Below are 21,916 nucleotides of genomic sequence, written 5' to 3'. Positions count from 1 at the left end.
ATGCGGAATGTGGTGACTAGGGGCTTTCAAGTGACTTCACTGCAGTGTTAATGTTAGCCTACTTGTGACAACTAACGATTATTATATTATATTATCATGATAAATATAGGCCACAAGCCCAGACCACAAAATAGTGCTTCAAGGAAGGGAAAGGTCAGTGTGATACATTGCTTTGCTTTAGTCAGGTCATTGATTTTTTGTGATTTGTCTGTAGTTTTATGAGGTAGAGTTAACCCTCAGTTCCAGTGTCATTTCCCTCCACAAGGCATTAAATGCATCGCCTGCAGAATGCTGTGAGGGACAGTGCAATTTGAGCTTCGGAGATCAGTGACTAAAAATGATCTTTTTTCGCCTCCTTGCAATTCCTTCACTGTCAACTCCTGCAATAAGAAGTCTTACAACACCAGGTTAAAGTCCAACAGGTTGCATAGCTCTGATCAGGCATAGCTTCTGATTCCAATAAACCTGTTGAACTTTAACCTGGTGTTGTGAGAATTCTTACTGTGCCCACCCCGGTCCATCAGACAGTGAAATCAGTGTTGCAAATACTTACCGCTTGCACAGTAGCTTGCTGCTTAAACTTTCATCTCGACCCGCTCTTTCCATGGCTGTACTGTAACCCTTAATCGCTGCAGTACCTGGAATTCATGCGGAACATTCTCCACTGGGTGTACAAAGGAACTGGACGTCTGACAGAGTCGGCTCTGTTGTGTTATGCTGCTTCGAGTAACACAGGCTGCTACTTGATGCAGTCTTATCTAAAGGATGCTCCAGACTCTGAAATTAGTTCAACTTGTTTATTGACTATTAAAAGTTCTCAAATGAGTTTGACTCTCTGCTAATCTAACTGTAGTAACTCAGTCTAACTGTACCAGCTTGCTCTAAGCCCATGTACTGGGGTGTGATGCTGCTGATCAACCCCTGTCTAACTCTCTAGATGTCTGTCTGTGGAAAGAGGCAGGGTGTGAGTGCCTCATCCCTTTTATGGTGTTTATGTCATTGCCCCCCTTGTACTGATGCAACCTCTGAGTGTCTGGACTGCCCATTAGTTGTGTCCTATTCTGAGTGTTCATTGGTTGCATGTTTGCATATCATGACAGGCTCCTTGGGCATCAATGGGACACAACTCCATGAGCACAAATCAGATGCAATATCAGTGAAAAAGGTCAAATAAGTGGTGGGTACGAGAGGATCCGCTGCGTTTCGAGCCTTTAACTAAGCCAATTTTATACCGTCAGAGCTCTGAGATTCACAATTTGAGTGACAGGCAATGAGTTATTGAACCGCCGCCCACAGCTCCACAGCTGGCAGGTAAATAATTACTCTTCTGTTCCAGTATTTCAGTAGCCAATGAAGACTTTTGCAGTTGCAGAGGAGACATGTGATGTGGGGGGAATTCCAGAAGCTGCAGCTGTCATTCTTTGAACAAAATAACAGTTGAGTTTCACTCTAGTGGTTCTTACAGATAAGACAGAGTTCTAAGAAACTGGTTGTCGCCACAGAAAGTTGGAAAGGCAGGTACGTCTGTTTTTTTAGAAATCGTTTTTTGATATATTCTCTCAAAAGAATATATGGAGAACTCAACCCATCACATGCAATTTTGTTTGGTCTTTCCTCCGCCAATTGTATAATGTTTGTCTATCAATCTCCTGAAAGTAACCACATTGAGATTAAAGAATCATCAGGAATAATTATACAACAGTGTTCAGAGCAAGAAAATGGCTTGCAACTTTGAAATACAAATAGTTTGTAATGAGTTCTGAACTTTAAGATCAACATTTAATAATGGAATATTTCGACATGTTATTTCAAATGCATACTGTAATGTTCCTGGGGATAAGGCTGGTCTAATTCATTTGAACGCAATTACAATTGTCATGGTTAAATGTTCAGCCAGTGCATTCCATGTCATTGTTCGATGACATCTAATAAACAAGGAATAAGAATTGTGACAACTGTGGAAAATTGCTGGGACTTATTCTCGAGTTCATTAACCGTGTGCAATCAACCTCACTCAAGTTCCTGCCATAGCGAAGGGACAGTTTTTCTATTGTTAGATTATCTTTTCCACGGGGAGGGGGGGGCGGGGGAAGTTGGACGTGGGGTTTTGGGGGGTGGTGACAGGCAGGGATTCGAGCGGTTTGAGGACCTGTTTGTGGGGGGGGGGGGGGGGGGGGGGGGTGGGGCAGCTTTGCAAGTTTGAAGAACTTGGAGGAGGAATATGAGTTGCCCAGTGGGAGGGGTTCAGATACTTACAGGTTCGAGATTTTGTAAGGAAGCAGGTGCTGTCCTTTCCTGGTTTGTCGCCTTTGGGATTGCAGGATCAGGTGCTGCCGAGGGAACCAGAGGGTGAGGGTAAAATGTCCAGATTTATGAGGAGCTAATGGACTGGGAGGGAGCCCGACAGGGGAAGTCGAACGGAAATGGGAGGAGGAACTGGGGGGGGAGGGGGGGGGGGGGGGCGGGGAAATGGAGGCTGGGTTGTGGGAGGAAATCCTGAGGAAGGTGAATGCGTCCTCGGTCGTGTGCGAGGCTCCAGTTTAAGGAACTTCATAGGAACGCACATGACAGCGTCTTGGTTGAGTAGCTTTTTGAGGGGATGAAGGGCAGCCGTGCGCTGTGCATGGGGAGGCCCGCGAACAATGTTCACATGTTTTGGGCATGTCCAAAACTGAAAGGGTTCTGGCAGGGGTTCACGGAGGTGTTGAGGGTGAAGGTGGTCCCCAGTCCAGAAATTATATTTGGAGTGAGGGAAGAGCAGGAGTCCAGTGGTGAGAGAGGCTGATGCTCTGGCCTTTGCCTCTCTGATAGCTCGGAGACAGATTCTGCTGGAGGGACCCGGAGCCACCGAAACCCGGTTTGTAGGTGAGTGACCAGGCAGAGTTCCTAAGGTTGGAGAAAATCAAGTTCGTCTTATGAAGGTCAGTTGATGGATTTGCTTGGAGGTGAAAGGCATTCATCAACATCAAGGAGAATTGAAGCATCAGCAGGGGGAGGCGGAACAAAGGGGTTAAAATGGGGAATGCAGGACAGGAGGAGGGGAATAGTAGGGGGTAAGTTAGCTCGTTATTTATTTATTATGATGTTCCTGTTTGCTCTTGTTTTTGTTTGTATTTACTGTTTGTACAAATGCCTCAATAAAAATATTTATTGGAAAAAGATCTCTCTTCCGCAAGTATTTTATATTTTGTGATTTTCCAAATTTTAAAAATTAAAAAAAAATCATCTTTCGTTTTTCTCTGTTGGTTCTGTTCACTTTCCCTTCTCTCTGGCTGTTTGCTGATCCTCTGGGCACGATTCTCCACTCCCCAGCCGGTGGGAGAATCGCGGGAGGGCCGCTCTGGCACCTCCACGATTCTCCCACCCCCTCCCAAAATGGCGTGTCGCATTTTGCGCCACGCCACTCGGAGGACCGGCGATTCTCGCAACGCCTCGCAAGATTCGACGCAATCACATCTTGGCAAATTTGTATATTAGAGCGAGGCAGTAAGCCTTCCACTAATGTGCAGATTTCCAAGGTATCTGAGTCTTTGGGATTCAATCCCTTCATCTTGGAGACCTCTGGTTGGCGTCTTTTGGGAGTGGCCCCACAAACGGGGACCAGGCGGAATGGCACGCATCGGGGTCTCCAAGGGGATGAGAGGCCCCCAGTTGCATGCCCTTTGGGCAGGATAGTGCCTAGTGCTGCCGGTGCCACCTGGGTACCGTGGCCAGTGCCACCTGGGTGCCACCCTGGCATTGTACAGGTGGCACTACCAGCTGGCAAGGGCACTGCCATGGTTCCAGGTTGGCACTGCCAAGCTAGCATTTTTTTTGCATGCGTGTGATTGGGCCAGGGTTGCCCACCATGGGTGTTAGAGGGTGAGGGGTGGGGGGCTCTCCTATGTTGCGCTCGGGCTGAGGGGAGGTCGGGGATTTTTATTTGTGGGTCTCAGAGATCGGAATGCCACGGAGCTCCCCGTTGTAACAAACGAGGCTATGTGCGGCCTCGCCCCACGTTCAAGCTCCTTATTTAAAACGACTAGTGTTGAATAGCCGTGTGTTTCCCGGCACTATGCGTGCTGGGAAACACGCGGCTAAACCTGTTCGCTCGGGGACCTTGTTCCCTTTTGGGAATATCGTGGCCCTAATCTTGTTTTGTCAGCAAACATAGATTACTCTTGGTCTCTTCATCAGTTACTAATACAGATTGTAAATAGTTGATGCTGCAGCACCGATCCTTGTGACACTCCATTAGTTACAGCCTGCCAACTTGAAAATATCAGGTTAACTAGCCAGGAGTTCCCCTTTTTCTCTCTCTCTCTCTCCTTTCTTAAATAGCTGTGTTTCATTTGCTAACTTTGCTGGGACTCGATGGGCTGAATGGCCTCCTTCAGCACCATAATAATTCTGGGATTGTTCAAGAGACTTGGGAATTTTGCATCCATTGTTTCTGCAGCTACCTCTTCTAGAATCCTAGGATGTGGGTCGCCAGATTTTAGTTCAACCGGAAAATTCCACCCTTTATTTCTGATATATTGTGTCTTCTATTATGAAGGTAGACACAAAATATTTGTTCAATGTCTTTTCCATTTTTTGATTTCTTCTGTCAGCCTCAAAGGGACTGTTAGATAATTGTAAAATCTGTTTTTATATTCCTGGCTTTCTTTTTATATAATTGCAAAAGCTCTTACAATCTATTTATATCTTTTTAGTAACCCGAGAGGAGTCTGACAAGTTTCTTAAAACTCTTTTTATTCAGCAAAGGCCCAGGTACCCTCAGCAGGTTCTCTCCCTTCTAGTCTGCCTCATATTGGCTGACCTTTTATCCCAGTGCTGGTGAGCTAACCCCGTCCCCAAGGGGGTGGGGGTTTGCACTCCCAATGAGCACAGGGAAACAATCATCCTCAATTGGATGGGTCAGGTGCAGGTTACGACAATATTTCTGATTAGTTTACTCTCATCCGATTGTTTCCCTTTTTATCTTCCTGCTCACACTCTGCTGCCTTCCAAATCTCTCCCAATCCTTAAGTGTGCTACTATTCGTTGCAACATTATAAGCCTCTTCATTTAATCCAATAACAGCCTGAACTTATAATATTTATTGTCATGAGTGGGCTGCACTGCAATGAAGTTACTGTGAAAAGCCCCTAGTCGCCACATTCTGGCGCCTTTTCGGGTACACAGGGAGAATTCAGAATGTCCAATTCACCTAACAAGCACGTCTTTGGGGATTCGTGGGAGGAACCCGGAGGAAACCCAGGCAGACACGGGGAGAACGCGCAGACTCCGCGCAAACAGTGACCAATCCGGGAATCGAACCTGGGACACTGGCACTGTGAAGCAACAGTGCTAATCACTGCTATCATGCCGCCCACTTCCTAATAATCCACCGGTGGACATTCATTTCTGAGGTTTTGGTTTTTAAGGGTATAATTTTTGATGAATGTTTGAAATTGTTTCATTAAATGTTTCCCACTCTTTATTTGTCACAATACCTTTTGCTCGATTTGCACAATCAAACTTCACTAGCTTTCCCTTCAGACTTTTGTAATTGCCTTTAGGTTTAAAACTCTCATTTGGGACTGGAGTATGTTGCTTTCAAACTTAATATGGAATTCGGTTGTATCATGATCACCTTTTCCCAGAAAATCTTTTACTTGAGATTACTAATTAAACCTGCCTCATTGCACATAAATCTAAAATAGTTTTATCCGTAGTTTGTTCCACAATGTATTGTTCCAGGAAACAGACACAAAAGCATTCTACAAACTCCTCTTCCAGATGACCCTTGCCATTTTAACTTGTCCTGTCTATATGAAGATTAAAGTTCCCCCATGATTATTGCATTGCCTTTGATGCTGGCTTCGATTATTTATTGCTTAAGGCTCAGTCCAACTGTATAACTACTGTTAGGGACTTTAAACTCCTCTTACCAACATTATCTGATATTTGTTACCCCTGATCTTAATTCTCTCGCTAAATTCCTTATGTCATCCTTTACTGTCGGAGCTGTTCCTCCTCTTTTTCCATTCTGTCTGGCTTTTTGAAGTGTTGTGTACCCTGGAATATTTATTTCCCAACTTAAGCTATTTTGTAACCATGGCTCCATAATGGCAATTAGATCTAAACTATTTAATTTATTTGTGTTACTATTTCCTCAATCTGATCTTATTACAAATGCTTTGTGCTTTCACTTAATTCATTTTCTATTACTGCCCTTTGTTCAATGATGCATTACTATCATTAAACTTTGTTCTTTGCTGCAAGGGGAATGCAAGTGGCGAGGATCAAGGAGGAGTTGGGGGGTGTGGTGAATGTATTCACCATAATGCATGCATGATACCTTAACCTTTGACCTATAACCTGGAAGTGATGATATGAACTGCTTCCAGGTACTGTACTGTAACCCCAGTATGGCTCTGCCTCTGGCTCCGCCCACACCGGGGCCATATATAGGCCGGCCTCTTGTGGGCGGCATTCATCTGTACTACTGACTCTGGCTACGCAAGTTCATGACTAATAAAGTCATGAAAGGGTTCACTTGCTCTCTCTGCCTCACTGTGAATTGAAGATATATCGGGGGGGGGGAGATAGGTTGCGCAGGGTGAACTCGACCTCCTCATGTGCGAGGATGAGTTTGATACAGTTTAAGGTGGTACACAGGGTACACATGACTTGGGCAAATGAGTGGGTTCTTCCAGGGGGTGGCAGGCGAGTGTGAGAAGTGTGGGCAAGGACCAGCAAATACGCACATATGTTCTGGGAGTGTGAGAAGTTAGAGAGATACTTAGAGGACACGAGCAAAGATTGTGGGGTAGAGGTCAGGCCGGACCCGATGGTGCCAATTTTTGAGATATTGGAAATACCGGAGCTAATGGAGAGGAGGAAGAGCGATGCCATGGCCTTCACCTCTGGCTGCCCGGCGAAGAATTTTATTGGAATGGTGGTCGACAATGCCGACCGGGGATGGCGGCCTGGCTAGGGGACCTGCATGACTTATTCTCTTTGGAGAAGATTAAGTTTGAATAAGGGGTTCAGCAGAGGGTTTTGAGGCACGGTGGGGATTGTTTGTGACCATCTGTGAGGAATTGTTCGTCGTGGTGGGGGGTGGGGGTGAAAAAGGAGGAAACTTGTACAGAGTGTAAAATTGTGAGTTGGGGAGAGCGTTCCCCAGATTATTTATGTCTTTGTATTTTTGAATATGTTTGGAATAAATTACATTTTTATTTAAATTCTGTTTGTGCCTGTCTCACTCTTCCCTTCAACCAAAGTGGTACACCACTTATTGTCTTGACTCCCTTTAGATTTCTAAATCTCCCTTCACCCTCCACCACCCCCATCTTTTAGTTTAAATTCTAACTAGCCCAATTTCATAGCCCTAGTTATACAATTCATCAGGACCCTGATCCCAACCCAGTTTACATAGAGCCAATCCCCAGAATAACTCCCATTCTCCAGTACTGAATCAAAACCATTCTTCACACACCACTCATTGAGCCAATTGTTTAATATTCTAATTTGTTTGCATGATGGCGGTGGCACAGTGGTTAGCACTGCTGCCTCACAGTGCCAGGGACCCGAGTTCAATTCCAACCTTGGATGACTGACTGTGTGGAGTTTACACATTTTCCCTGTGTCTACGTGGGTTTCCTCTGGGTGCTCCAGTTTCCTCCCACAGTCTAGGGGAATTGGCCATGCTAAATTGTCCCTTAGTGTCCAACAGTTAGGTGGGGTTATGGGGCTACAGGGATGAGGTGGGGGGGGAGTGGGTCTAGGTAGGGTGCTCTTTCAGAGAGTCAGTGAGCACCTGATGGGCCGAATGGCCTCCTTCTGCACTGTAGGGATTCTATGCCAGTTAGCACGTGGCTCAGGAAACAATCCAAAGATTATTATTTTAGGATTCTGCATAAAATGATGGGTAACACAACAACAATAATTGCATACCGAGGATAGGAGAACCTGGAACCTTTACGACACATCCTGTCCCTGGCCAAAAATATCCCGTAAATAGCAAATTCTGGACATCTTTCAGGTGGAATGAATTCCCACTGATTCCTTTTTTACAACAGTGCACATCAGTCGTAAATTTGATCTATTGGTAAGTATGAAGGTGTTTGCGGTTTAGAGATATTGGTAATGAAGAATAAAGTGGCTGATGCAAACAATCCCATGCAGTGCAGAGATACATTTGCACTGAAGACATCATCTTGTTTTTCTCCACAGCTGTACTCTCGCGCTCCCTGCCCTTCGTTTCCTGTTTTAGAAATAACAAAGCATTACTTACGAACGATGATTGAAATCTTATTGCCAAAGTAAATGAGAAGAAATTGTAGTAGCATATCATAAGATATTGTGCAAATTGATTTTCTTGGTGTAACCATCTGAACCTGGTTCTCAACTTCCCTAAGTGTTGCTTTCGTAGGCACACACAGAAGTTAAACTAGCAGCTTTGAGTGCTCAATGTGCCATGTTGTGGTACAGACTTGAGTTGCACCTTCTGAGTTTTCAGTCGAATGACTTTGCAACCTTGATAGGGCAGCCGGAATCTTGATGAGCTGAACTGAGATGCCCCTCTGTGGGAGAAAGAAAGGAAGATTGGAAGGTAGTACATTCAACAGCAACATTACATTCTCTGGGATTATTCAGATTCTGCCATGCAGCTAATCTTCCTATGAGGTTTTGAGGAGCTAGACTGGCCTTACCCAGAGTTAACTTGATTACTTTGAGATTTCCAGTAACCAGGATGTGATGAATCTATTGGGGGGGGGGGGGGGGGGGGGGCATGATGGGCATAAGGGGCCAGGAAATTCCTCCAAGCTGTTCCTGATTGTCTGGCATTACTTCACTGGAGGTTTGGCAGAAATTTTGTTTATTCATGTGAAGTGCTGTTTCGGCCACACCTCTGCTAAAATGAGCTAAGATTTGAGGAATTTCCTGGGCAGTGAAGTTGTTTTACAGATTTATTTATTCATAGGATGCATGTGTCATGGGTAAGGCTAGCATTTATTGCCCAATAATAAATAATACTATCATCTAGAAACCCGAAAGTGTAAGAAAGCAGATTTAAAGCAGATAACGTGACAAAACTGCTGAAGTATTCTTGAGTTTCAATTATGTCTACAGTAACATTATTGCAATTATGCAAAAATACTGCTTCTTAGAAAGAGACAAGGTTGCATTTAACACGAATCTCTGATGGACCTCTCAGCAAAACAATTGGTTTGTTATTGAGAAAATAAATATCTATATGCTTTGCAGTGTATGAAAGAGCTTCCCTGGGTATATGCAAATAGTGTTGAAAATAGTCACAGCCATTACTCCCAAACCCCCATGCAAACCCTCCACCTTTCTATGGGGATGTAATGTTGCCGAGAATCGAGATTGGAATTCAATTTCACTAAACTATTATGAGTGTTCCCAAACAGAATTTAATTACTGAAGGGGTGTATCAGAATGGGCAATGGCACACAAGGCGGAACAGAGAGCTTTGCTCATTTTTAGTACTGATGCACGATTAATAACTCCCGAAGCGAGATTGTAGGACAATTGAAGGCTTTATTGGACTAGATGTTTCCCCCAGCAGCGCAGGTACAGAATGCAGCAGCTAGGGAACACAGATTCTTATACTCTGCCTTACTGGGCGGAACCAGCAGGCAGGCTTCACCAATGATCTTATAGTATCAGGTACCTCCAACACCAATGATCTAACAGCATCAGGTACCTCCAAGCTAGGTACCGTAATACCCCTAATACCGACTACCACATTCACCCCTTGTTAAAAAAAAGAGTCCGGCGGGGGTGGTGGTCTCGCGTTATACAGGGGTGGAGGTTATGGTGGTACCCGTTGGTGGTACAGTGTTTCGCCTTTTTCCATGTCACACAGATTATTTACAGGTATTTATTTACAGGTACATTTCATAATGAAGCTATTAGTCGATCAGGGGCCCTGGTCGTCCTCTGTGATCGTCGCATTTTCCGCGGTGATGCAGGCGCCGGCTCGGGCATCTGTGACTCCGGGAGCGTGGCTTCTTCAGCTTCATCACCCCTGGGTGGGACCAGTGGAAGGACCAATCCCCCTGGGAAGAGGGCAGCCGTGGGGTGCGCTGGTGGGAGGGTGGGTGGGGTTGGTGAGGGAGGTGTGGGTGGGGACCAGCGGGCGGCAGGTCCCAGAGGGAGACCATATCCTGCCAGCCGTCGGGGTACGCCACATAGGCGTACTGAGAGTTAGCATGAAGGAGCTATACCCTCTCGACCAGCGGGTCCGACTTGTGCGCCCACACGTGTTTGCGGAGCAGAATGGGTCCAGGAGCTGCCAGCCAGGTTGGGAGCGAGGTTCCAGAGGTGGACTTCCTAGGGAAGACAAGGAGACGTTCATGAGGTGTTTAGTTGGTCGTGGTACACAGTAGTGATCGAATGGAGTGGAGTGCATCGGGGAGGACCTCCTGTCAGTGGGAGACTGGGAGATTCCTGGACCATAGGGCCAGTAGGACGGTCTACCAGACCGTTCTGTTCTCCCTCTCCACCTGCCCATTTCCCTGGGGTTTATAACTGGTCATCATGCTCGAGGCAATGCCCTTGCTGAGCAGGAATTGACGCAATTCGTCACTCATGAAGGAGTACCCCCTATCGCTGTGGACGTAGGCGGGGAAACCAAACAGGGTAAAGATGCTGTGGAGGGCTTTAATGACAGTGGCAACGGTCATGTCGGGACAGGGGATGGCGAACGGGAACCGGGAGTACTCGTCAATCACGTTCAGGAAGTACATGCTGCGGTCGGTGGAGGAAAGGGGCCCTTTCAAGTCCATGCTGAGGCGTTCAAAGGGGCAGGAAGCCTTGGCCAGGTGCACTTTCTCTTGCCGGTAGAAGTGCGGCTTGCACTCCGCGCAGATTTGGCAGTTCCTGGTGACGGACCTGACATCCTCGATGGAGTAGGGCAAGTTGCGGGTTTTGATCAAATGGAAGAAACGAGTGACCCCCGGGTGGCAGAGGTCATCGTGGAGGGTCCAGGGTCGGTCCACTTGTGCGTTGGCACATGTGTCGCGGGATAGGGCATCAGGAGGCTCGTTTAGCTTCCCGCGACGATACAAGATCTCGTAGTTGTAGGTGGAGAGCTCGATCCTCCACCGTAAGATCTTATCTTTCTTTATCTTGCCCCGCTGTGCATTATCGAACATGAAAGCTACCGATCGTTGGTCAGTGAGGAGCGCGAATCTCCTGCCGGCCAGGTAATGCCTCCAATGACGCTCAGCTTCTACTGTGGCTTGGGCCTCCTTTTCAATGGAGGAATGGTGGATTTCGGAGGCATGGAGAATGCGTGAGAAGAAGGCCTCAGGCCTGCCCTATTGGTTGAGTGTGGCCACCAGAGCTACGTCGGATGTGTCGCTCTCGACTTGGAAGGGAAGGGATTCATCGATTGCTTGCATCGTGGCCTTTGCAATGTCTGCCTCTATGCGTCTGAAGGCCTGGCGGGCCTCTGCTGACAGGTGGAAAACCATGGATTGGATTAGTGGGCGGGTCTTGTCCACATAATTGGGGACCCACAGGGCGTAATATGAAAAAAACCCCAGGCAACGTTTCAGGGCCTTGGAGCAGTGTGGGAGGGGGAACTCCATGAGGGGGCGCACGCGTTCGGGGTCTGTGTCTATGACTCCATCGTGCACTACGTAGCTGAGGATGGCTAGACGATCGGTGCTGAATACACATTTCTCCTTGTTATAGGTCAGGTTAAGGAGACCGGTGGTATGGAGAAATTTGCGGGGGTTGGTGTTGTGGTCCTGCTGGTCGTGGCCGCAGATGGTGATGTTGTCGAGGTACGGAAATATGGCCCACTAACCGTACCGGTCAACCATTCGGTCCATCTCCCGTTGGAAGACCGAGACCCCATTTGTAACACCGAAGGGAACCCTCAGGAAGTGGTAGAGCTGCCCATCTGCTTGAAATGCAGTGTACTTGCGATCGTCCGGGCGAACGGGGAGCTGGTGGTAGGCGGATTTGAGGTCCACTGTGGAATAGACCTTGTATTGTGGAATCTGATTGACCAAATCAAATATGCGGGGGAGAGGGTACGCGTCGAGCTGCGTATACCTGTTGATGGTCTGACTATAATCGATGACCATCCTGTGCTTCTCCCCGGTCTTTACAACCACTACTTGAGCTCTCCAGGAACTGTTGCTCGCCTCGATAATACCTTCCTTCAGTAACCGCTGGACTTCCGCTCTAATGAAGGTCCGGTCCTGGGCACTGTACTGTCTGCTCCTGGTGGCGACGGGTTTGCAATCCGGGGTGAGGTTTGCAAAAAGGGAAGGCGGGTCGACCTTGAGGGTTGCGAGACTGCAGACAGTGCCCCTCACTGGTATAGGGCTGCCGAATTTAAAGGTTAGGCTCGGGAGGTTACATTGGAAGTCCAATCCCAGGAGTATGGCAGTGCAGAGGTGAGGGAGGACGTAGAGTCGGAAGTTCTTAAGCTCTCTTCCCTGGACAGTGAGGTTAGCTATGCAGTACCCCTTGATCTCTACAGAGTGAGACCCGGAGGCCAGGGAGATTCTCTGGTTAACTGGGTGTATAGGGAGGGAGCAGCGCCTTACCGTGTTGGGGTGTATAAAGCTCTCTGTGCTCCCTGGGATCATCAGGCAGGATGTCTTATGTCCGTTGATGAGTACAGTCATCGTAGCGGTCGAAAGAGTTTGGGGCCGAGACTGGTCCAGAGTCACCAGGGCAAGTCGTGGCAGAAGCTGATGGGATTCCTCGGGCGGTGTGCGGTCATCCGAATCGGGCTCTTGAGACTCCAGCCAAGATGGCGGCGCCCACTGGTCGTACATGGCCGGGGGTGGGCAAGATGGCGGTGCCCCTGAATCGCACGTGGTCTCTGGGGAACAAGAAGGCGGCGCCCGTGGTCCACACGTGGCTCGCGGAATTAAAAATGGCAGCGGCCACAGGCCGCACGTGGCCTGCGATGAGAGTAATGGCGGCGGCCCCGGTTCACCCCCGGAGACAGCGGCGACCGCCCGGGCCTGGCATAGCCACCACGAAATGCCCCTTTTTTTCCACAGCCCTTGCAAGTTGCGGAGCGGGCCGGGCAGTGTTGCCGGGGGGTACTTGGCTTGCCCGCAAAAATAACATCGGGGCCCCCCCGGGGCTGCCTGGCAGCCGCGCGGCACAAGCTTGTGGGGGGTTGGGGGATGCGTCGGAATCGGCTGCGGGTGGGGTCCACACTGCCCATGGGGCTGCCGTGTGGTCGGGGACATACGCTCGGGCATTGTGGGAGGCTACGTTGCGGGAGCTTGCGAGGGCCCGTGTCTCCTTGAGACCGAGCATCTCTTTTTCCAGCAGCCGCTGGCGTATCTGAGAGGACAGCATACCTGCAACGAAGGCGTCCCGGATTAAAAGTTCGGTGTGGCCGTTGGCTGAAACTTGTGGACAGTCACAGTTCCTACCTAGTACCAGCAGTCCGGGTAGAATTTGTCTAGCGATTCCCCCGGAATTTGTCGTCTTGTAGCTAGCTGTCAGGCGTAAACCTGATTTACTGGGCAGATGTAGTGTCCTTTCAACAGGGTCTTCGCGGCCTTGGAACCGTCCGCGTCTTTGATGAGCGTGTAGATTTCTGGGCTCACCCTTGAGTGGAGAACTTGCAGTTTCTGGTCCTCCGTGGGTGTAGTTGTGGCCGTCCTGATGTTTCCGTTGAAACACTCCAGCCAGAGCCAGAACTAGATGTTTCCCCCAACAGCGCAGGTACATTCCCACATTCTCCACTTTCATTTTTTAGGGGCTGGTTTAGCACAGTGGGCTAAACAGCTAGCTTGCTTGTAATGCAGAACAAGGCCAGCGGCGCGGGTTCAATTCCCGTACAAGCCTCCCCGAACAAGCGCTGGAATGTGGCAACTAGGGGCTTTTCACAGTAACTTCATTGAAGCCTACTTGTGACAATAAGCGATTATTATGGGCAGCACGGCAGCATTGTGGTTAGCACAATTGCTTCACAGCTCCAGGGTCCCAGGTTCAATTCCTGGCTTGGCTCACTGTCTGTGCAGAGTCTGCACTTTCTCCCCGGGTGCTCCGGTTTCCTCCCACAGTCCAAAGATGTGCAGATTAGGTGGATTGGCCATGCTAAATTGCCCATAGTGTCCAAAATTGCCCTTAGTGTTGGGTGGGGTTACTGGGTTATGGGGACAGGGTGGAGGTGTGGACCTTGGGTAGGGTGCTCTTTCCAAGAGCCGGTGCAGACTCAATGGGCCGAATGGCCTCCTTCTACACTGTAAATTCTATGATTATCTATGATCGGTACAGAATGCAGCAGCTAGGGAAACACAGACTCTTATACTCTGCCTTACTGGGTGGATCCAGCAGGCAGGATTCGCCAATGATCTTACAGTATCAGGTACCTCCAACACCAATGATCTTACAGCATCAGGTACCTCCAACCTAGGTACCGTAATACCTCTAATATCGACTAGCACAAGTACCCCAGGTGGTTTAGAAACTGCCCATATGAATGCAAACATTACATTACATAGAATTCACAGCAGCGAAACAGGCCACTACTTATAGTCCACACTATTAGATTTAGGATATGTCTGTGATTAAATCCAACAGTAATTGCTAAACAAAACAGAAGTGTCTCATCAATCTACAATGCCACTTCCACAATGATATTATGCCTGGTTGCAATCCTTTGGGAGATTATACATTACCTCAAAATACATGAAGTCACAGAAGAATGGGAACAACAATTTTGATTAATCAAACAAATGGCAATGTTTTAAAAATTGTTCATGGGATGTGGGAGCTTCTGGCTGGGGCCAGCATTTATTGCCCATCCCTAATTGCCCTTCAACTGAATGGTTTGCTGGGCCATTTCAGAGAGCATTTAAGAGTCAACCACATTGCTGTGGATCTGGAGGCACATGTACGCCAGACCAGGTAAGGAGGCAGATTTCCTTCCCTAAAGGGTATTAGTCAACCAGATATGTTTTTACAACAATCGACAAAGGTTTCTTGGTCACCATTAGCTTTTTAATTCATTTAATTCAAATTTCACCATCTGCCACGGATCCTCAGATCATTACACTGGGTTTGTGGATTACTAGCCCAGTGACAGTCAAACAACAACCTCAGGCAACTGTCTGTATGGAGTTTGCACATTCTCCCCGTTTCTTTGTGGGTTTCCTCCGGGTGCACCGGTTTCCTCCCACAGTCCAAAGATGTGCAGGTTAGGTGGATACATAGATACATAGAAGATAGGAGCAGGAGGAGGCCTTTTGGTCCTTCGAGCCTGCTCCGCCGTTCATCACGATCATAGCTGATCATCCAACTCAATAGCCTAATCCTGCTTTCCCCCCATAGCCTTTGATCCCATTCTCCCCAAGTGCTATATCTAACCACCTCTTGAATATATTCAAACTTTTAGCACCAAATACTTCCTGTGGCAATGAATTCCACAGGCTCACCACTCTTTGTGTGAAGAAGTGTCTCCTTATCTCTGTCCAAAATGGTTTACCCTGAATCCTCAGACTGTGACCCCTGCTCTGGACATACCTATCATTGGTAACAAGTTCCTGCATCTACCCTGTCTAGTCCTGTTAGAATTTTATAAGTATGAGATCCCCCCTCATTCCTCTGAACTCCAGCGAGAACAATCCCAACCTAGTCAATCTCTCTTCATATGACAGTCCCGCCATCCCTCGAATCAGTCTGGTAAACCTTCGCGACACTCCCTCGAGAGCAAGAACATCCTTCCTCAGAGAAGGAGACCAAAACTGCACACAATACTCCAAGTGTGGCCTCACCAAGGCACTGTAAAATTGAAGCAACTATACTCTGCTTCTGTACTCGAAACCTCTTGCAATGAATTGGATTGGCCATGCTAAATTGTCCAAAGGCTAGGTGGGATTACTGGGATACGGTGGGGGAATGGGCCTAGGTGGGGGGCTCGTTTGGTGGGTGGGCACAGACTCAATGGGTTGAATGGCCTCTTTCTGCACTGTAGGAACTCTATAATTCCATAATTCTATCTTTATTAAAAAAATGTGTAATTGCACAATTAATTCAAATGACTACTATTTAATCTGTCCTGTCCATAATCTACTTCATTATAACAATCTTTCCTGTAATTCTAAATTCAGGATACATTTAGATGAGTGGCGATTCAAGAGTTTAGAAAGCTGCAAGTGAAATATTTGATTAAATGCTGTAATAGTCTTTGGGTATAACTTTCAGTCGAATTTATTTGGTATTAATTATTCACATATGTCCTGTCGTTTTTCCACAATTGGACATAACCACATATTTTTGTTGTATGTAGACAGCAGGTAGAATAATGCAGTGAAGAAGGTGGAAATACACTGTAATTTGTAAATTCTGCATTAAAACATAGCCAAGTGAGGACTTCCGGTGACGGCGGGCGGGAGGCAGCCGCACAATGGAGGGCTCCCGTTCGGGAATGGCATTTTCGGGGCTTTAAGTCCGGTCCCAGGGTCCACGGAGGCGGCAAAAGCAGGGAGAAGCCACAGAGGAGGCACAGTGAAGGCACAGTAAAGGAAAATGTCGAGGGTGAGCAAAAAAACGTCCGTAAAATAAACAGCTGAAGGTCTGTCAGGGAGTGGAAAGGTCACCGCGGGGTCACCAAGGAAAATGGAGGCTGGAGCACCAGGGGAGGCCGCATTGCTCACGGCTGAAGAAATGACTAGGGTAGGGTGATGGCTGCAGAATTCGAAAGGCAGTTTACAAAATACATGGAGACAATGAGGAAGGAGATGAGGGAGGTTTTGAGTGCGCTGGTGGAGGAGGCAATTTCCCCGGTGACGACGGCGGTGGCGAGCGCAGTGGTGGAGGTGCGGGAGCAAGGGGAGGCGCTGAAGGAAGTGGAGGAGACATTATTGCAGCACGGTGATCAACTTACCTCGATGGGGAAGGAGATGCGGAAGGTGATGGAGATTAACAAGGATCTACGAGGGAAAATGGAAGACCTGGAAAACAGATCCAGGCAACAGAATTTGTGAATTGTGGGGCTGCCCGAAGGAGTTGAAGGGCTGAGGCCGACTGAGTATTTTGCTGCGATGCTGGCGAAACTATTGGGGAAGGGGGACGATCCCTCCCAATATGAACTGGATCGGGCTCATCGGTTGTGGAGGCCTGTCCCAAAGGCGAGTGAGCCGCCAAGGGTAGTGACTCTGTGCTTCCGTAGGTACAGTGTGAAGGAGAAGGTCCTATGCTGGGCCAAGCAGAAGCGGGTGGTGCAGTGGGCTGGAGCTGGTATACGTGTATACCAGGACTTTACGGTGGAGCTGGCGAGGAGGCGGGCTGCTTTCAACCGGGTGAAGAGGGCACTGTACATCAGCAAGGTGCAGTGCGGCATTGTATATCCAGCGAAGCTGAGGGTGACTTATAAGCTCAAGGACTTTTATTTTGGAAAAGCGGAAGCAGCGAAGCAGTTTGCAAAGGCAGAAGGACTGTGGCAGAACTGAGAAATTGAGAAATGGCCATGTGCCAATGTAACCTCAGGACTGTATTTTCTTCTTTTTTGTTTCACTGCGTGCGGGTGTGTGGGCTAAAGGAGCCAATGTTGTATATATTTGGACAAGGGAACTTTCACTCGAAGTGAGGGCTCTTTGGGGTGTAGGTGGATATGCGGGGTTTGTGTGCTAAAAGGGGATTTCTGGGCTTTCTTCGGGCCGGACAAGGGGAAAGGGACCCGGGCGGGGGCCTCCGCGCTGGCCGGTTTAAGCCGGCCAGTGATGGGAGTGAGACGGGGAAAGGGGCTGCGGCCATCAGAGCCTGGCAGAACAGGGTCTGAGGGATCTAGCCGGGGTGGAAAGTTGGGGGGAAGGAACTGAGGTTGGGGGAAAGAGTTTTACAAGAGGCAGTGGAGGGGAGGGGTTGGGGGGGGGGGGGGTTGGGAGGTGTTTTAAAACACTTGGGTATCATGTACGGCACTCTTTCAGAGGTTGGATGGCATTGAGTGTAGTGGGGGTGGGGGGGGGGGGGGGGTGGTGTGGAGGAGTGGACTCTATGGTGACCATGGGCGGTCCCGGAATCCTTTTTCTTTTTCTCCTTTGTTTTTTGTTTCCACCGTGGGAGGGTTTGTTTTATTGGATGCAGATATTGACAGGTGGGCCGTTATTTGGGGTGGTGGGAGGCTGGGATCGTTGTTATTGTTAAGGGGATTGACTTTGTATTTGTTACCATTCACTGTTTGGGGGTGGGGTGGGAATTTTGGAGGAAAATGTGAAAATGGAGAATAAAATATATTTTTTAAAAAAACACAGCCAAGTGCTTTTTGCAATTAAGAATACGAGTTAAGAATTGCATTTGTTTGGGCGGAATGGTGGTGCAGTGGTTAGCACTGCTGCCTACAGAGCTGAGGATCCGGGTTCGAATCCCGGCTCTCGGTCACTGTCCGTGTGGAGTTTGTACATTCGCCCCGTGTCTGCGTGGGCTTCACCCCCACAACCCAAAGGTGTGCAGGTTAGATGGATTGGCCATGCTAAATTGCCCCTGAATTGGGAAATAATAATTGGATACTCTAAATTTATAAAAACAGAAAGAAAAAGAATTGCATTAATTTACATTTTTGCCAAGTAAATACCTTTGTTTTTTAATCTGTTTTTTCCCAGGTCTTTTTTCTTTCTTGACCACAAAACATCACCCTTTGGGGCAGGGTGGAGTAGAGGAAGGTCTGGAGTACAGGCAGACAATTGCTTGTGAGTTTTGAACAATTCTTGAAGATGTCACTCCCTTAAAACCATCCTCCTGAATTATTGACCCAATCAAAGTCAAAAATTAGAAATGGGGGGGGGGGGGGGGGGGGGGGTGTATGGTGGAGCAGTACTTGGAACTGCTGCCTCACGGTGCCAAGGACCTGAGTTCGATTCTGGCCCCGGGTCACTGTCCGTGTGGAGTTTTTATTCTCCCCCTATCTACATGGGTCTCACCCACACAACCCCCTTAATTGGGAAAAAAAATAATTAAAATTAGAAATGGGATTTAAATTAGGGCAGGGTAGATGTGGAGGGCATGTTTCCACTTGTGGGAGAGTCCAGATTAGGGTCTATACATAGTAGATAGTTACTAATAAATCTAATGGAGAAATACAGCAAGATTCCTTACTTATAGAGGGATTACAATGTGGGCCTTGGTACTTCAACAAGTGATTGAGGTAAATAGCTTGGATTCTTTTAAAAGGAAACTTGACAAGTACACAAGGGAAAATAAATTAGGAAGTTATGAAAGGGTGGGATGAGGTAGCTAGAATGGGAGAGACTTCTGTAGAATATAAAAGTTGGGCCAAGTGGCCTTTGAGGAGTAGATGTATATCCCAGATAATTATAGGGACTTAAGTTTCTCTAATAGAGATACACAAGATCGTGAGGGGTTTGGATAGGGTCATTAGCGAGAAACTGATCCCTCACAAGAGAGAATCAAGAACAAGGAAGGCACAGATTCAAAATCATCGGCAAAAAGAGTAAAAGTCATGTGAAGAAAGATTTTTCCACCCCGGGGTTGGTTAGAATCTGGGAAGAGCTTCCTGAAAGGGTGATGGGGCAGGTTTGATCGAGGTATTCAAAGGGGAATTGGATTTCTTTCTGAAAATAAATAAGGTGCAAGGTTACAGGGAAAGGGCAGGGCACTGGGGCTAGGTAGAATTCTCTTACAGAGAGCCAGTAAACTCGATGGGCTGAATGATCTCCTTCTGCACTGTAAAGACTATGATTTAGTTTTATATTTGGTCTTGTTCTTCTGAAGTGAAATACCTGCCCTCTACATTTCAACTGCATGTTTTTTGTGTCACGATGAGCAAATAGATTTGGGATGTTCTCTCAGAAACAATTATGTTGGATTAGAACAAGGTGCTTTGAGGAGTAGATGGTAATCTAAGTGTAAACACTACTTTATCATCTGAGACTTCAGTTCATGTCAGCCCAGACTACTTTTCTTTAAATCATTGGTGCCTCAAAAGGCAAGCTAGGTTTCTGTGATAAATGTTCTTTACAATAGGAGGACAGTTCAATAAACCCTGAAAAGTTTATTATGAGACCAGGATGCTGGTGTGAGCTTGTATTGAAACTAAACTCTTCATAAAAAGTAATTGGATTGGATTGGATTGGATTTGTTTATTGTCACGTGTACCGAGGTACAGTGAAAAGTATTTTTCTGCGAGCAGCTCAACAGATCATTCAGTTCATGAAAGAAAAGGGAATTAAACAAAATTCAAGAAAATACATGAGAATACATAATAGGGCAACAAGATATACAATGTAATTATTATTATGAGGAAACAGTAGCTGTCACCTTCCATCGGTACAAAGAACTGACCAAGAGATGTTTGACGTATTGTAAAATTATCCTTCAGCTACTAGACTGGGTCTGCGACAGGTGATGAGAGAACCAACGTGAGGGAAAACACTCTTGACCTCATCCTCATCAACATGCCTGCCACAGATGTCTCTGTTCATGGTAGTATCAGTCGGAGTGTCCACCGCACAGTCCTTGTGGAGACAAAGTCCTGACTTCCCATTTAGGATAACCTCCATCGTGTTGTGTGGCACTACCATGGTGCTAAATGAGATAGATTTCAAACATGACTGGGCATCCATGAGGCGCTGTGGGCTACCATCAGCAGAATTGTATTCACCAACAATCTGTAACCTCATGGCCTGGCACTATCCGTGAACACAGCCCAGTCCATCACACGAACCTGCCTCCCAGCCATTGACTCCACCTACACCTCCCTCTGCTGGGGAAAGCGAGCAGCATAATGAAAGACCCCTCCCACCCGGCTTACTCACTCTTCCAACTACTTCCATCGGGAAGGAGATACAAAAGTCTGAGAACACACACGAACGGACTCAAAAACAGCTTCTTCCCCACTGTTACCACACTCCTTAACGACCCTCTTATGGACTGACCTCATTAACACTACACCCCTGAATGCTTCATCTGATGCCGGTGTTTATGTAGTTACATTGTGTACCTTGTGTTGCCCTATTATGTATTTTCTTTTATTTCTTTTCCTTTTCATGAACTTAACAATCTGTTGAGCTGCTCGCAGAAAAACACTTTTCACTGTACCTCGGTACACGTGGCAATAAACAAATCCAATCCAATCCCCCACTGTACCATTATCACCAAGTTCAGTGAATCAGCCCTGGTTCAATGAAGAATGCAGGAGGATATGCCAGGAGCAGCACCAGCCATACCTAAAAGTGAAGTGTCAACCTGAGGATGTTACAACACAGGACTACTTGCATGGCAAACAGCATAAGCAGCAAGTAATAGACAGAGCTAAGCAATTCCACAATCAATGGATCAGATCTAAGCTCTGCAGTCCTGCCCCATCCAGCCATGAATCATGGTGGACAATTAAACAACTCACTGGAGTAGGCAGCTCCACAAATATCCCCATCCTGGCTGGGCGCAATTCATGCAACGACGCCCCGAAGCCGGTCCGCCAATTCTCCGGTGACCGGTCGGGGGCCACTCTACGTGCCCCCCCCCCCCCACGATTCTCCGCCCGGGATGGCCGCCAAGAAAGCTCGCGGCCCGCCGGCGCCATTCACATGTGGTCTACCCGGCGAGACCTCGGCGTCCATCCTGCAGGGGTGCGGCCTGGTGGGGGGAAAGGGGGATCCGATCCTGGGAGGGGCCTCCACCGTGGCCTGGCCTGTGATTGGGCCCACTGATCGGCGGGCCAGCCTCTCCTGGTGGGAGCCTGTTTTAACTCCGCGCCAGCCCCTGTAGCCCTACGCCATATTGCATCAGGGCCAGCGCGGAGAAAGAAGCCAGTGCAGATGCGCGAGTTCGCACCAGCTGCAGCGCGCATGCGCAGACCCGCGCCACCTGTTTGACGCCGGTCTCGGCAGCTGGAGCTCCAGTCCCGTGCATCACTGCTCCTGGGGGCCTGTTTACGACGGCATCAACACTTAGCCTCAGGATCAGAGAA

General features: G+C 47.9%; 1 protein-coding gene across 4 annotated transcripts in view; it reads left to right on the top strand.

Annotated features, from left to right (window-relative positions):
• The first annotated feature begins 1,378 nt into the window (after nucleotides 1–1,378).
• Nucleotides 1,379–21,916, top strand: part of LOC119955847 (TNF receptor-associated factor 2-like) — a 54,369-nt gene continuing 33,831 nt past the window's right edge. Inside the window, exon 1 of one of the 4 annotated variants that reach the window (XM_038782464.1) lies at nucleotides 1,379–1,518. The gene's annotated coding sequence lies outside the window, so the exon portion shown is untranslated. The remainder of the gene's footprint in view (nucleotides 1,519–21,916) is intronic. The other 3 variants (XM_038782465.1, XM_038782462.1, XM_038782463.1) reach the window with 3 other exon arrangements.

The sequence above is a fragment of the Scyliorhinus canicula genome, chromosome 21, assembly GCF_902713615.1.
Source record: "Scyliorhinus canicula chromosome 21, sScyCan1.1, whole genome shotgun sequence".
Classification (NCBI taxonomy): domain Eukaryota; kingdom Metazoa; phylum Chordata; class Chondrichthyes; order Carcharhiniformes; family Scyliorhinidae; genus Scyliorhinus; species Scyliorhinus canicula.
This window is presented reverse-complemented; position numbering and strand designations above follow the sequence as displayed.